This window comes from Mauremys mutica, chromosome 1, assembly GCF_020497125.1.
Source record: "Mauremys mutica isolate MM-2020 ecotype Southern chromosome 1, ASM2049712v1, whole genome shotgun sequence".
NCBI lineage: Eukaryota > Metazoa > Chordata > Testudines > Geoemydidae > Mauremys > Mauremys mutica.
Window position 1 is genome coordinate 344,091,072 of NC_059072.1, and position 12,853 is coordinate 344,103,924.

Genomic DNA, 12,853 nt, shown 5'->3' on the forward strand with positions numbered 1-12,853 from the left:
CATAAAACAGTTTGCAATTAACAATTTACTAACAACTAGAACAATTATACAAGCTAGCTAAGCAATTGTGCAATTCTGAGCTCATTAATACAATCCTGATATCCTGAGTAGATACTTGGTACTGAGTTAGGGAGGGGAAAAATAAGAGGCTAGATAAGCTAACTGTCAGACATCAAAAAGCAAATACCACACTCCAGGCGCAGCTGACCAGCAGAACAGACACCAGAAGCATGACGAGCTGACAGGGATCGGGTCCAAACGACAACGAATCCAAACGATACGACACGAGCGCGCTTTACCGGGAGGAGACCCTGGCCGAAAGGGTGATCAGGTCCTTCAGCTAACACGCGGATGCTCCACACCAATTTTGGGGGGAAACCTAGTTTTATTAAGAGATCTCACTCCCTCGTGTCAGTATCTGATTGGCTCCCTGGTCCCTCCTCCCTCCAGGCTTTGAGCTGTTGCCACCCCACGTTAGCAGGATTTGCACACGGCACACTGGAGTTGACAAGTAAACAAGCTTGACCCTTAGATGACTGGGTCCAAAAAGAGCGGGAAAGTGAGTCGCTGGGCAGAATTAACCTGACCTCCAGACGACCGGCCCAAAAAACAGGTTGCTGGGCAGAATCAGGCCTTCACACACAGAACTGGCCTGACCTTTAGATGGCCCAGCAGGAGAGAGAAAAAAAAAACACAGGAGAACATACACAGCCAGTGTTGCTGGGCAGGATTGAGTCTCTGCCCTCTCCTATATACAAGAACCTAGTCCAAAATGGAGGCAGTCCTGTCCTTTTAACAGGACAAGATGGCCGTGGACCGACAATTGGCCATTCAAAGCCATAACTTCGTATCGGATTGCGACAGTCAGCTAAGGAGCTGCCAGCCATTCTGACTTAACCAGCTTTGGCCATAGGGTTGCCAACTTTCTACTCGCACAAAACCGAACACCCTTGCCTCACCCCCTTGCCCTGCTCCTCCTCTGAGGTCCCATCCCTTATCCAAGGCCACACCTCTGCTCACACCTCCCCCCACCCATCGCTTGCTCTCCCCACCCTCACTCACTCATTTTCACCAGGCTGGCTCAGGGGGTTCGTAGGGGGTGAGGGCACCAGCTGGGGGTGCAGGCTCTGGGGTGGAGCTGGGCATGAGAGGCTTGGGGTGCAGGAGGGTGCTCCGGGCTGGGACTGAGGGGTTTGGAGGGCAGGAGGGGGATCAGGGCTGGGGCAGAGGGTTGGGGTGTGAGGGTCAGAGGTGCAGGATCAAGGTGGCGCTGGCCCCGCAACTCCCATTTGCCACAGTTATTGGCAAATGGGAGCTGCAGGGCCTGTGCTTGGGGCAGGGGAGAATATGGAGCCCCCTGTCTGCCCCTCTGCATAGGAGCCAGAAGGGGGACATGCTGCTGCTTCCGGGAGCCGCACAGAGCCATGACAGGCAAAGAGCTTCCCTTAGCCCTGGTGCGCCGCTGACCAGACCTCTTATGGTCAAACACTGGATACCCGGCGACTCTGGCCAGCTCTGCTTCTTCCCAGAACTCATTCTTGGCCACATTTGTAAATTGTTGTGTAGCCTATGGGCATCAGCCTTACATTTCAGTATAAGAATAAATTCAAGGTCCAATTCATGCCCCAAGATGGGATTAGAAACATCTCATCAGCTTCCCATCTCCTCCTGTGAATTAACTCCTGCTTTCTATTCCCTGCTCCTTTCCTGAAGTCTCCAGACATAATACAGAGAGCATGGTGGAGCAACTTTAAAGCAAGAGCTGTGCAACAATTGAGAGGCTGGCAAACCTTCCCTAACTGCTAGTCAGAGAACAATAGCATGAGTCATCAACTACTTAGAGGAGAGATTGCGATTAACACCAGGCCAGGGCGTAGGGCGGCCACCTTCCCTTATTTCTTTGTCTTATAAAACCTAGCACAATTGGAACTGAAAAAAAATGCTACATAATGCATACAGCCACAACAGTTGGCTATGGAATTTCATTATTTTAGTGGATCCCAATTTAATACAAGCAAGAACAAATGCTCCAGGTAGTCACATTACAGACTGTCCCAGTTTTAGCATATTGATTCAGCACCATCACCTAGAACTATACTTCACTGATAGGCATGACGGCTCACATTAGACTTTTCTATCTTGCAAGAAACCATGCCTATCTGTGTAGGTTAGTTTCTGCCAGCGGCACTGAATTGATATCCCTAAATTGAGAGTCTCTTTAATAGAACTAGTTGTCGTTTTGTTATTTTAATACATTATTGCTCCTAGTGAATAGTGGAAATAAAAAGAGGTGGGTGATATAAGTTCCTTTGTTTTCATCAGACTTAAAATCATATCCTCTAGTTTGATTAGGAATAAGTCTGTATCACCATTCTCTTCATTATGCAGTGTCTCATGAAACAAAAAATCCATTAGCCCACTTATCTCCTTTGTGCACCGTCGTCTTACAACTGATCTGCCCAGACTGTCAGAAGTGAAATACTTCCCAATTTTCAAAGAGCAGGGAGGCTCCTCTTTCCATTCTGTAAAGAAAACTAACACTTGTTTCTTGTGATTTCAAAGGAAAATAGCTTTTTGATTACACAGGACACCTTTGCTCTGATACTCTAGCCTGTGGCTGACTATTTTCTGTCTGCAGGGGAGAAGTGAAGCAGGCCTACTACACAGCTTATTACAATAGCAGTCAAGTGGTTTGAAGAAAATATGCTTTTTTGAGAGTGTGAAGGTTTTCTAGACTATTACTTCACCATCCCATAGGAACAGTGTTGCTTGGCTGAGTGGAAGGCAAACCTGCCCATTGCAGTTACTGTCCTAAATGATAGATATGCTGCTTTGGTTCTTCAGTAAACAACATGCATCCCAAGAATAAGTGTCATGCTCTGCATTCTTCATCTTTGTCAAACACAGAATCCTGTACAATACTTTTGCAAAGGGTAATGGTTTTGATATGATAATATGAAATAGCTGCAATATTTGCTACATTCCAACACCCTAGCATTTTTCTCGGGGGTGGGAAGAGACTTAAGGCTGTCTCTTCTTCAGTGTGTCCTTGCCATCAGAACATGGTGATTGTATAGCATTATGCAAAAGAGTGTGGTAATTACATCTAAATGTCATTATATTTGGCCAAATTCAACCATGCCTGTAAGCAATGGTTAATCAGTTGACTTCAGTGAAGTTGTTCCTGCTTTCAACAAAGCTGTTTGGCCTAAATGTGTTTTCACTCTTTTTTTAGACTGTGGATGTCCTGTTGGTTTCAGAATATTCCTTTGACATAAGGATGATTTTCGAAATAGAAGAGGCAAACCTAACAACTGTTCTCCTGTTGTTTTCATTTTACAGTAGAATAAGGCAGTAGATATCATATTGTAATACTGACATAGAATTCAAATTATTTATTGGGACAATTGCAAGTAACAACTCCAGCACCAAAGGCAGGACTTAATTTCTTAGTAATTCACCCTCCTCCCAACATAACATGCAAGACAACAAGTTATCACTAAGATAAAGATATAACACCCCCTGTTGATGGCGGTGCTGTCTATACTGGTCATTACAATACTTATATACTAATGATGAGAAAACTGTGCAGCAAAGTCTGATTTTTGGTAATATTTTTAAAAAGTCACCTAATTCTTAATAATTCTCCCCCAGTTATTAACTTCCTGGAATAATAATTTAAAGTGGCATCTACTCTAATAATAAATTATAACCATCCTTTTTTATAAGTCATTCGTGAAGCATGAGGTCTCTACTGAAATTACAGCACGCTCTGCATCCTCATCATTGTAAGTATTTCTGAAGTGGTGCAGTAGCAATTTTCAAAGTGCAGTGCTGCCTTTTAATAGCCAGTTGAGATGGCTGTAAAAATACAACCATGAACATTAAGATCATTACTAAACTGCTGCAGAAATACTTACTGAAGATGCGGACCCAGCAGAATGCTCTTCATCTTAATGAATTGTTCCTGCAACAGAGCAGAAGGCAGCAGGATAGGGAAAGAAGAATTTGCAGATCAAATTGGAAGCAAAACAGCTTTTAAAACAAATAGTTTTAATAAAAACAGATGAAAACCTGGAATCGTTTTTTGCTGTGTTACACAGCAATCTGTTCTCCACAAAAACCACCATGTCCCCTCTTGTTGTGGTTCTTCCTGCAGCTCTGAAAATACTGGAGGATTTTTCATCCTGTGTTTGCAGCCCTCGTGACAGTAGAGCAGAGCTCCATGCAGTAGTGTGGGCTCCATGTTTACGACAGAGATGGCGGACAGTGAGAAGTGCCATGTGGGTTTCTGGGATTTAAAAAAAAAAAAAGGTGCAAAAATTGTAGGAAATGGATAGCAGTATGTGATGCATAAAGTTGCATGATGGGAATTTGACCTTTTGCTCCCATTCACCCCTGTGTGACTCATTTCTTTCCTACCATGAATCACCAAGTTTTCCCAAAAGACAGCACACTGGATGATGGAAAGTTGCAAACTGGCATAACCTACCCTTGGGTGCACCACACTGTGCATCGACACAAGCATGCCTAGTGACTAAACACAATGCTGCTGGAAGGAGCCAACTATGCATGTGCACAAGGAATATACTAACTGCAATGATTTTATGCCAGCCTAACTTGCCTTGAACAAAGTTTGTAGCATAGTCATGGCTTTAGGCATGTGAATGGGAGATGCGGGAAAGACCAATTTCCAAACTGTGGGGTCATACTTAATACCTTTGCTGCATCTGTGATACCTTGTCTGTATCATGAAAAAAAGACTCACAAAACAAAACAACAAACAAAAGATTGTTCCACACACGTTAGGGATGAAAACTCAAGAGTTTGAGGGGGGTGAAGGAGACAGTTTCTTCATTTATCATCACCAACCTTTCTTCCTTTTTTAAACTTCCCTTCCTAGTAAAGTCCATCTGTTCTGGGACATGTACCAGATATATTGTAAGTAGAATGCTGTTTTTGTTATGATGAATGACAGTTAATAGTCAATGGAAAGTAAATGAGACTGACTCTTTAGCCTGGTGGTTAGGACAATCAGCTAGGGTGTGGGAGATTCTAGTCCTTGCTCCAATGACGATTTACAAAGTGGAACAGCTTCAACAGGAGAGATTGAGAAAGCCCCATACCAGCATATCCCATAGCCCAGTGACTAGAGCACCCTTCCGCAACATGGGGGACCCAAACTCAAAGCCCTTTTCAACATCAGGCAAATGGAGGAATTGAATTCAGGTATCTCGCGTTCCAGGTGAATTCTCTAACCACCGTGCTAAAAGCTTGAAGGAACGTTAGCTGAACATTGCAGCTCTGTGACTACATGGTTCACAAGTTGACGCTGCTCTATTGAGAGACATTGGTGGTGTGAATATAAAACAAAGGCGAAAATAAAACAAGTGATATTACAGTACAGGGACCTGACCCTTTAGCTAGTTATTTGCAAACACAATAGATTTTTGTAGATTATCAATAACGTGTTAGGAATCCAACATCTTTCCTGAGATATGTGTTGGAGAGACCACGTGATTTCAGTGAAATACTGCTATACCATGAAATGTACCTCCAAAAAGAATGGATTATATTTAATAAAAATTATTTCATTTTGGAGCTATATCTAATTATTTTAAATATGCGTGTAATAATGGAATACTCTTAGAGAAGGAACAGTAACATTGGCAGTCAATCAGGATCCCTCAACCTTCTGCGAAAGTGTGAAAATCAGATTTTCAGAACATTACAGAATCTTAAATACTGATTAGGCAATGATTTAGATCTCATTTTAAAAAAATACAAGTGGGGTGGTGATTGAAATACTATTTAGAGGCCTATTTTAAAAAAAATTAGATTGTGAACATAATTCTTCTGCTGTCTGAAACAAGGAGAAAGACGAGTAAATGGGTTTTGGGAATGTATGAGAGAAATAGTTGATTCAGTTAGAATTCAGCTACCAAATGATACGGGGAACTATTTGCATTCTGAACGTTCCTCTTGCTGTACCCAGGTTCCTCCAATAGCTAGTACACTCCTGCTGCATCTTCACTATTGTGAAGCTTTGTTTGTAATTGCAGCAAGTTTAAATGAAAATGAGATTACAACTCCTACTTTGAATTTTGTATAGATGGGTCCGAGCTACGAAGTGGGGGATTTGCATCTGTTTTTTTAGTTTGGGCCCATTTCTCATTGGTTTAGAACTAGTTTGCCCAACAACTTTGGAAAGCTGCTTTTCCTTTATCATCATCTTTTTTTTAACTTCTACGTTAATTATTCCCAGAGTTTGCAGTCTCTCTTTATTTAACAGATGTGTTTTAGATTTTTTTAAGGGAATTCCTTTCTCAGCTGTCATTTCAGGGCAATAATTCCAATGGTATAGAGTACTCTCCCACCTGGTAAACCACGACATCTGTGGGAGGGTCTCTTTTCCATTTACTTGCCCTCCTCTGCAGAGAGGCTCCCTTAAGATCTTTTCATGCCAGAAATTCTCTCTTCTGCTGGTGGCAAGGAGGCTCCTCTTTCTCTACATCAAAGATTGTTACTTTTCAGACAACCTACAATAGAATATAAATTCTTTCTTGGTACAGAACATTTTAGCATGAGTTGAAAACTATGTTAAAAAGGCAAAATGGGAGATTTGATCTCCTACTTTTAGCCTGTCACTCCTGAGATGAATAGCAACTTTGGGACCAGTACAGAGACAGAGCTTCTGGGTGGGCAGAGGGAGTTTGTTGTGTCACATTGATATTAACGGGTATTTATATAGTGCTTCAAAAACATGAAACCCGGTGTATTAGAATTATATAATATTAGAGTTGGAAGAGACCTCAGGAGATCATCCAATCCAATCCCCTGCTCAAAGCAGGACCAACACCATTATTGTACACATCAGCGTAGGCTTTTATGTTTTCAACAATGATCTGTGTGGCCCGTTAAGGAGCAGTTTTTATGGATTGTACAATTAATTTTCTCTAATCCCTCACCTTGGGTGGAGGCGACGGTTGCAGTGCAGGACCTCAAGAGTGCAAGGGGATGATAAAATCGGACAATGGCAAGGGATTCTTAGGAATTCATGAACGATGTACACATCCTTTGCCTAAGCAAAAGAGCCAATTTCCTTATGATATTTCTGAAAGCTTTTCTTTGGCAAATGGTAGTTGCAAGTATGAGATCAGTTTGTTGTTGCTGCAAATTATTTGTTGTTGTTTTGCAGTCCACAAAAATGTGTTATGAGTTTAACAGAACAAATGGAAAAACATAGTTTCCCACTGTCATGGGGTCTACTCACTGTTGGTGTGCCGCCTCCTGATTGCTCTGGGGATTAGCTCCATTCAGGTCCAATGCTGATTTCTTTGCCCTGTGTGTCTCTCTCGCTCTTGGACTTCGGGTATTCCTTCGTCATGACTCAGACCTCTGGCTAGATCATGGTACAGTCTTCCCCTCCCGGGGTATCAAAGTCCCACTGCATCAGCAGCCCACTTACCATTCCAGTCAGCCTTGCAGTCCAAGGCCGGCTCCAGTGCTGCTTTCCCAGCAATTGGTAGTGGAACCCAGGCCCACCCACTACTCCAGTCTAGGGACCCCTTATCTGGTGTGCTTTCCCTCAGACCCTGGTGCTCTTTCCTTGAACTCCTTTCTACAACTTCTGGCTCCCCCATTCTGGGTGTACCAGCTCAAATTACCTCCTCCCAGGGAGTAACTGCAGACTACTGAACTCCGTAGCCTCAAACACACCTCCCTAATCCCAGAGAGTGACTACAGCCTGCTTCCCCTTCAGCTCCTTTCTTCTGCCAATTTCCTGGCTTTATACCAGCCCCTGCTGTTCCTTCTCAGCTGGGCTCCGTTATGTATCAATTCTTCAAACCCCGATCTCCCTCAGGTGCAGCCAATCAGATTAATTAAGATCACTTGGCCTGCTCTGTCTTGTGTGGAGTGGACACTCCATTACTCCCACCCCCAAAAATGCAAGGGGATATGGATGGAGTGAAGAAGGATGAAGGATAAATGTAGCTAATTTTAAAGAGTGGAATTTTACCAAGCAGTGACCTCTAGCATATTGTGAGCTGTAGGAAATGTCTTAGTAATGTAATAACTGTATGCCTCTCTGTGTATGTGCTGTCTTGGCTAAGTTAAACCCAAACAAAGCTGACTTAGTCACAGTTTGTTGTTATTAAACAAATCCACACTAAAGAAAACCTCTCTATCAGTTGCTCTTGGTGCAGTCTCTCTAGGGGTTCCAGCTTTCTCCTAACTGGTCCCTTTCCATTCACTTACAGTTAGACCAGTCCATAAACTCTTAACCTAGATTGAGTCCATCAGCCCTTAACTTCCAGGACTTGCAGTCATCTTTTATTTCCTTGACAGTTTCTTAGACACATCCTGACATAAGGCCATTGCCCCTCTGTTATCCCAGATGTTTCTATCTCCCTTTCCCTTTCCCTCCTTTATAGCTGGGCTTGTTTTCTTTATTGGCCTCACCTGTGGGTGCATGTCTCCAAAAGTGGCAGTTCTGAGGGGGTGTGGTCAGTCTGATTGCGTGTAAGCAGGGAAGACTATCCTCTCCCTTCTGCCTAGGCTCAGTGTGGGGTTTGTAAACCCCACTACACCCTCTCACTAAACATATAATCACAGTTAATTTTATCAATTAATTGGTTATTGATTATTGACAATTAATTATCAACAGTAAGCAATATGGTAGACATGAAATTCATCCATAGTTTATAGGTACTAGGAGTAATAGTCATGCCTGCTAAAAATCACCAAATGTCTGAGCTAGCATCTTACAAATCGTTTCTTCTGTGCTTGGAAAGATTCTAAAAATTCTACAGTAGCAAGTGCTACCCACACAGTAATGTCATGGAAATAGCCATAATTTGTTTATGCACTGTCACCACCCACAGAATGTTGAAATGAGGGATGCTTTTGTGAGGAGGATTACGTAGATAATGATACAAATTGCCCTTGCCCGAAAAGCATGAAAGACAAACATTGAATGGAAAAAAGAAAAATAGCCAAGCCATAACATTGTGGAAATAACTGCTGTGACTACAAGAGATTAAGTATACATAATTTCCTTTGCTTGCCCTTGACAGTAATTTTGTATTTTGGTTGCCTTCTGTTTGCTTTATTTCTGTCTAAGAGACATAGGAGCCACTATTAGAATAGAATCCTCGCTACATCTGTAAATGTTAATGAATATGTGAACTAAGTATTGCCACGGCACAGTTTGGTGTTAATTCACATCCAGTACGACCTACCTGTTTTCTGGACTTCTCTATTATCAAAAACAGGATCATATCCCTCCTGGACAAGTAGTTTGGACAAACAGCTGGCTGTCTTTGCAAAGACTATTTGACTCTACTGGACTTCCTACTTTAACTCTAGGCCTCAGCTACTGCATTTTAGACAGCATGCCTTCACTCAGACGCAGCACCTTTAATGCTGAATCTGAACTTTTTACCCAGCACTTGGGTCTTGCTCTCAGGAAGCTGTTTTCCTATAAATAAGATCATGGGCTTGCAGGCTTCGAAGTCTTGATTTACTGAGTCCACTGAGTCAGAGTCCTTGATTAAATAAATGCCTAATAGTTTCAAGGTTTGAGGTAGTCTTAGAGATTTCAGATAATCGGGTTGCACCAGCATTCACCCTCTGCCTTACATAGTCTTTCCTTTCTTCAACAATACTATGAGGTATAGTTACATTGGCTTCCAAATACTGAGGCACTGTACATGCTCATTGAGTTCTAGTATGGTTCCCCAAACAGTTATTAACAGGGACTTTTCATCAGATTTATATGTTAGGACCATATTATAGACCAATGGTTCTCAATCTTTTCAGACTCAGGATTCATTTGTAAATGTTTATGGCCTGTCCCAACCCAGTAAATCAGGGGTTCCCAACGCGGTGCCCACGGGTGCCATGGCGCCCACAGGGGCATCTAAATGCGCCCGCATCCTGGCCGGCGGTGGAGCATCCACCGAAATGCCGCCGAATTTCTGCGGCATTTCGGCGCGACGCTTCTCAATGACACCACTTGCCACCGACAAGTGACATCATCGAGAGGCATCGCCGCCGAAATGCTGCAGAAATTCGGCAGCATTTTGGTGGGTGCTCCACCTTTGTCTGGTCCTTTGTCTGGCGCCTGCCAGACGAAAAGGTTGGGGACCACTGCAGTAAATAGTCTGGAGGTGGAGGCCCTGGGGTGGTTTTGGTCAGGTCCTGCCCCCCATGGAGGTTGGGTCCTGCCCAGCATTCACCCACAGTGGCAGCTCCTACAGCTCCTGTGCTGTGGGGCTGGCAGGGCTTGGCTCTCGGCTCTGGGGTTGCAGCACTGCTCAGGTTTGGCCCCACCCCTCTGACTGGATCAAATTTGTGTGAGATGGGTTGTGACCTAGTCCATGCAGTTGCCGTGCCACTAACTCAAATTTGGCCTATCCAGACTCCCATCATTATGATGTCTGGGCCAAACCTGAGTGGCGCTGGGACCCCGGAGGTTGCAGTGCCTGGAGCAGGGAGGTGAGCCCAGCCAGCCCTGTGGGAGGAGCCACAGGAGCTGCCATGACCCTTTGAAACATTCTGACAACCCAATTTTGGGTCCTGACCCAGGGGTTGAGAAACCCTGCTATAAACTACCTAGGGAGATTAATAGCAGGGTCTTAACACAGATGTCTGAAAAGCCCTGATGATGATGTCCAGGGAAATCACATTGATCAAAGAAAACCTGCTATATAACTATTCCTGAGACAACCATGTTTAAATATTATTGTAGTTAGCACTGTCCTGTTCTCAGCATGGATAAGGCATTGGTTCTCAGATAAGCTTGTGCGCTTCAGGACATGCCTTGGAAGGTTTGATATTTTTGACTGCAGATTTCACATATGGGCCCCTCCAGATTCCTCTTTCTTTAAATACGCTGGATAACTATCATACTTCTCCCTGACAAAACACTCAGAGTGGTGTTAACAGAAAAAGAGAGAACCACCATTAGCTTAGTGAGCAGCAATGGTAGCTTTTATATTGTTTGTTGTTGTGGAGTATTTTTGTTTCACTTTATCTCGTAGAGCATTGCAGATGAGCCTGCTTGTCATCAGTATACTGAGTGGCTGAAGTACAGCTGCATGGAAACGCAGAGGAAAGAACCAAACCAATAGCATGTTGTTCCTGAACCAGTGTTTTCAGAGTCTAATGTTAATGCTGTAGCTCAGTCAATACAATCATGTTTTTATCTCCATTCCTTGTTCAGAACATCGCCAAACAGGTGATATGTAACTTGTAACAGTGAAGATTTCAGAGTCTTCCAACACAAAAACAGTTGTTTAATCCATGTCTCACTCTCTTATAAGGCAAAAGTAACAAAATAAATGGCAAGTTATTCATGACTTGGTTGTGAATAGATAAGACCATTTACAAGATAACGTCTGATTTCAGCTTGTATGTTCAAGTTTAAATGTCATCAATCAGGCAGTTTTTCAAGAAAATATTTCCATTCAGATAGATTCTACTTTGCAGCTGGAGTAAGGGAATCAATGCTAAAATGCTTTCATCAGATAGATGAGGAACAAAAGTAACCGATGACTTTTTCTCCCTGACAGAATCATTTGTGGTGGTTAAGCAGATCGCAGAGCGACAGATTGCTCTTTCTGCCTCCATTTAATTGGTAACAGATCATTAAATATTTTAATAGAACAGCCATCACAACTTAAGAAGCAGTGACCTCACAGTAAACAAGTTAGAAATATAAATCATCTTGCTAATCTCTGCTAATGTGATATACAGCAAATCATTTTTAAAAAAATAAATCACAAATAGATATTGTCTTCCTGTGAGTCAGGTTTGTGTGCTCCGTGGATGGATTTCAATCTGTACAAACAGATTTGCCAGATTCTGTGGGAGTGTTTAGCATGTTTTGTGAGTGGTTTCATATAGAAAAAATGTATCATATTAAAACTATGCTTGATCCTGCAACCACTGATGTGCATGTTTGCAAGATGCAGCCCTGCTAATTTAATTTCTTAGGAATGGCAAATAATGTGCCCATTCTGTAAGTAATTGGAATAATATTTAATAATTTAAGGTAAACTGTAGCAATTAAATACCAAGTAACTCAACAGTTTTTGTTGGTTTTACTTACTAATTGTATGACTAGTTACTTTTACCAGGTCACCAAAGCTCCAATCTTGAAGAGGTTCAGCATGGGAGGGCCCCTATACCTGACTTCGCTGGGGCTCCATGTGGATGGAAAGTGATCTAGTCTCATGAATGGAGCTTTTGTAGTATTTGGGCTTAAGTAATTTAATTACTTAGTAAAAACAATATTAATAATAGGAGATATACCTATCTCCTAGAACTGGAAGGGACCCTGAAAGGTCATCAAGTCCAGCCCCCTGCCTTCACTAGACAGGACCAAGTACTGATTTTTTCCCCAAAATCCCTAAGTGGCCCCCTCAAGGATTGAACTCACAACCCTGGGTTTAGCAGGCCAATGCTCAAACCACTGAGCTATCCCTCCTTCCAGTTATTAGATTATTTAGGGTCCATTGATAGCAGGGAGTGGTGTGGAGGAACTATCGAAGGAAAAAACCCTCAGCTTTTAGATTTGGAGGAACTATTGAAGGTTCAACTCCACTTGCAGGTTCAACTCCACACCCCATAGATCCTCAGGAAATCAAAAAGAAGCATTGCCAAATAACCTGAGTCCATCTGAAGCCTTGTTATATCTGTGGGAAGGGTGGCATTCCACCCGCCAGGATAGCTTGATTCAGTGAATGTGGCACTTCTCCTGTCTATCTCCCAAGGGATGTTTTTTCAAGACTGGAATCACTTCTGCAGGGAAGAAATCTGGGCCTAAATATATTCTCTTTGCTATATG

The 12,853-nt window shown here is 42.8% G+C and overlaps 1 protein-coding gene and 1 long non-coding RNA gene across 13 annotated transcripts in view; one reads left to right on the plus strand and one right to left on the minus strand.

Annotated features, from left to right (window-relative positions):
• Nucleotides 1–12,853, plus strand: part of DLG2 (discs large MAGUK scaffold protein 2) — a 1,465,131-nt gene that overhangs the window by 1,048,352 nt on the left and 403,926 nt on the right. The window lies entirely within an intron of this gene.
• LOC123372510 lies at nucleotides 3,373–9,460 on the minus strand. Of its 2 annotated transcripts, XR_006580326.1 has the most exons (3): nucleotides 7,274–9,460; nucleotides 6,378–6,539; nucleotides 3,373–4,291 (listed from the first exon to the last, which is right to left on the minus strand). It is a non-coding gene; the product is annotated as an uncharacterized LOC123372510 (long non-coding RNA). The 2 variants fall into 2 exon arrangements; XR_006580325.1 differs by lacking the exon at nucleotides 7,274–9,460 and having other exon boundaries at nucleotides 6,378–7,248.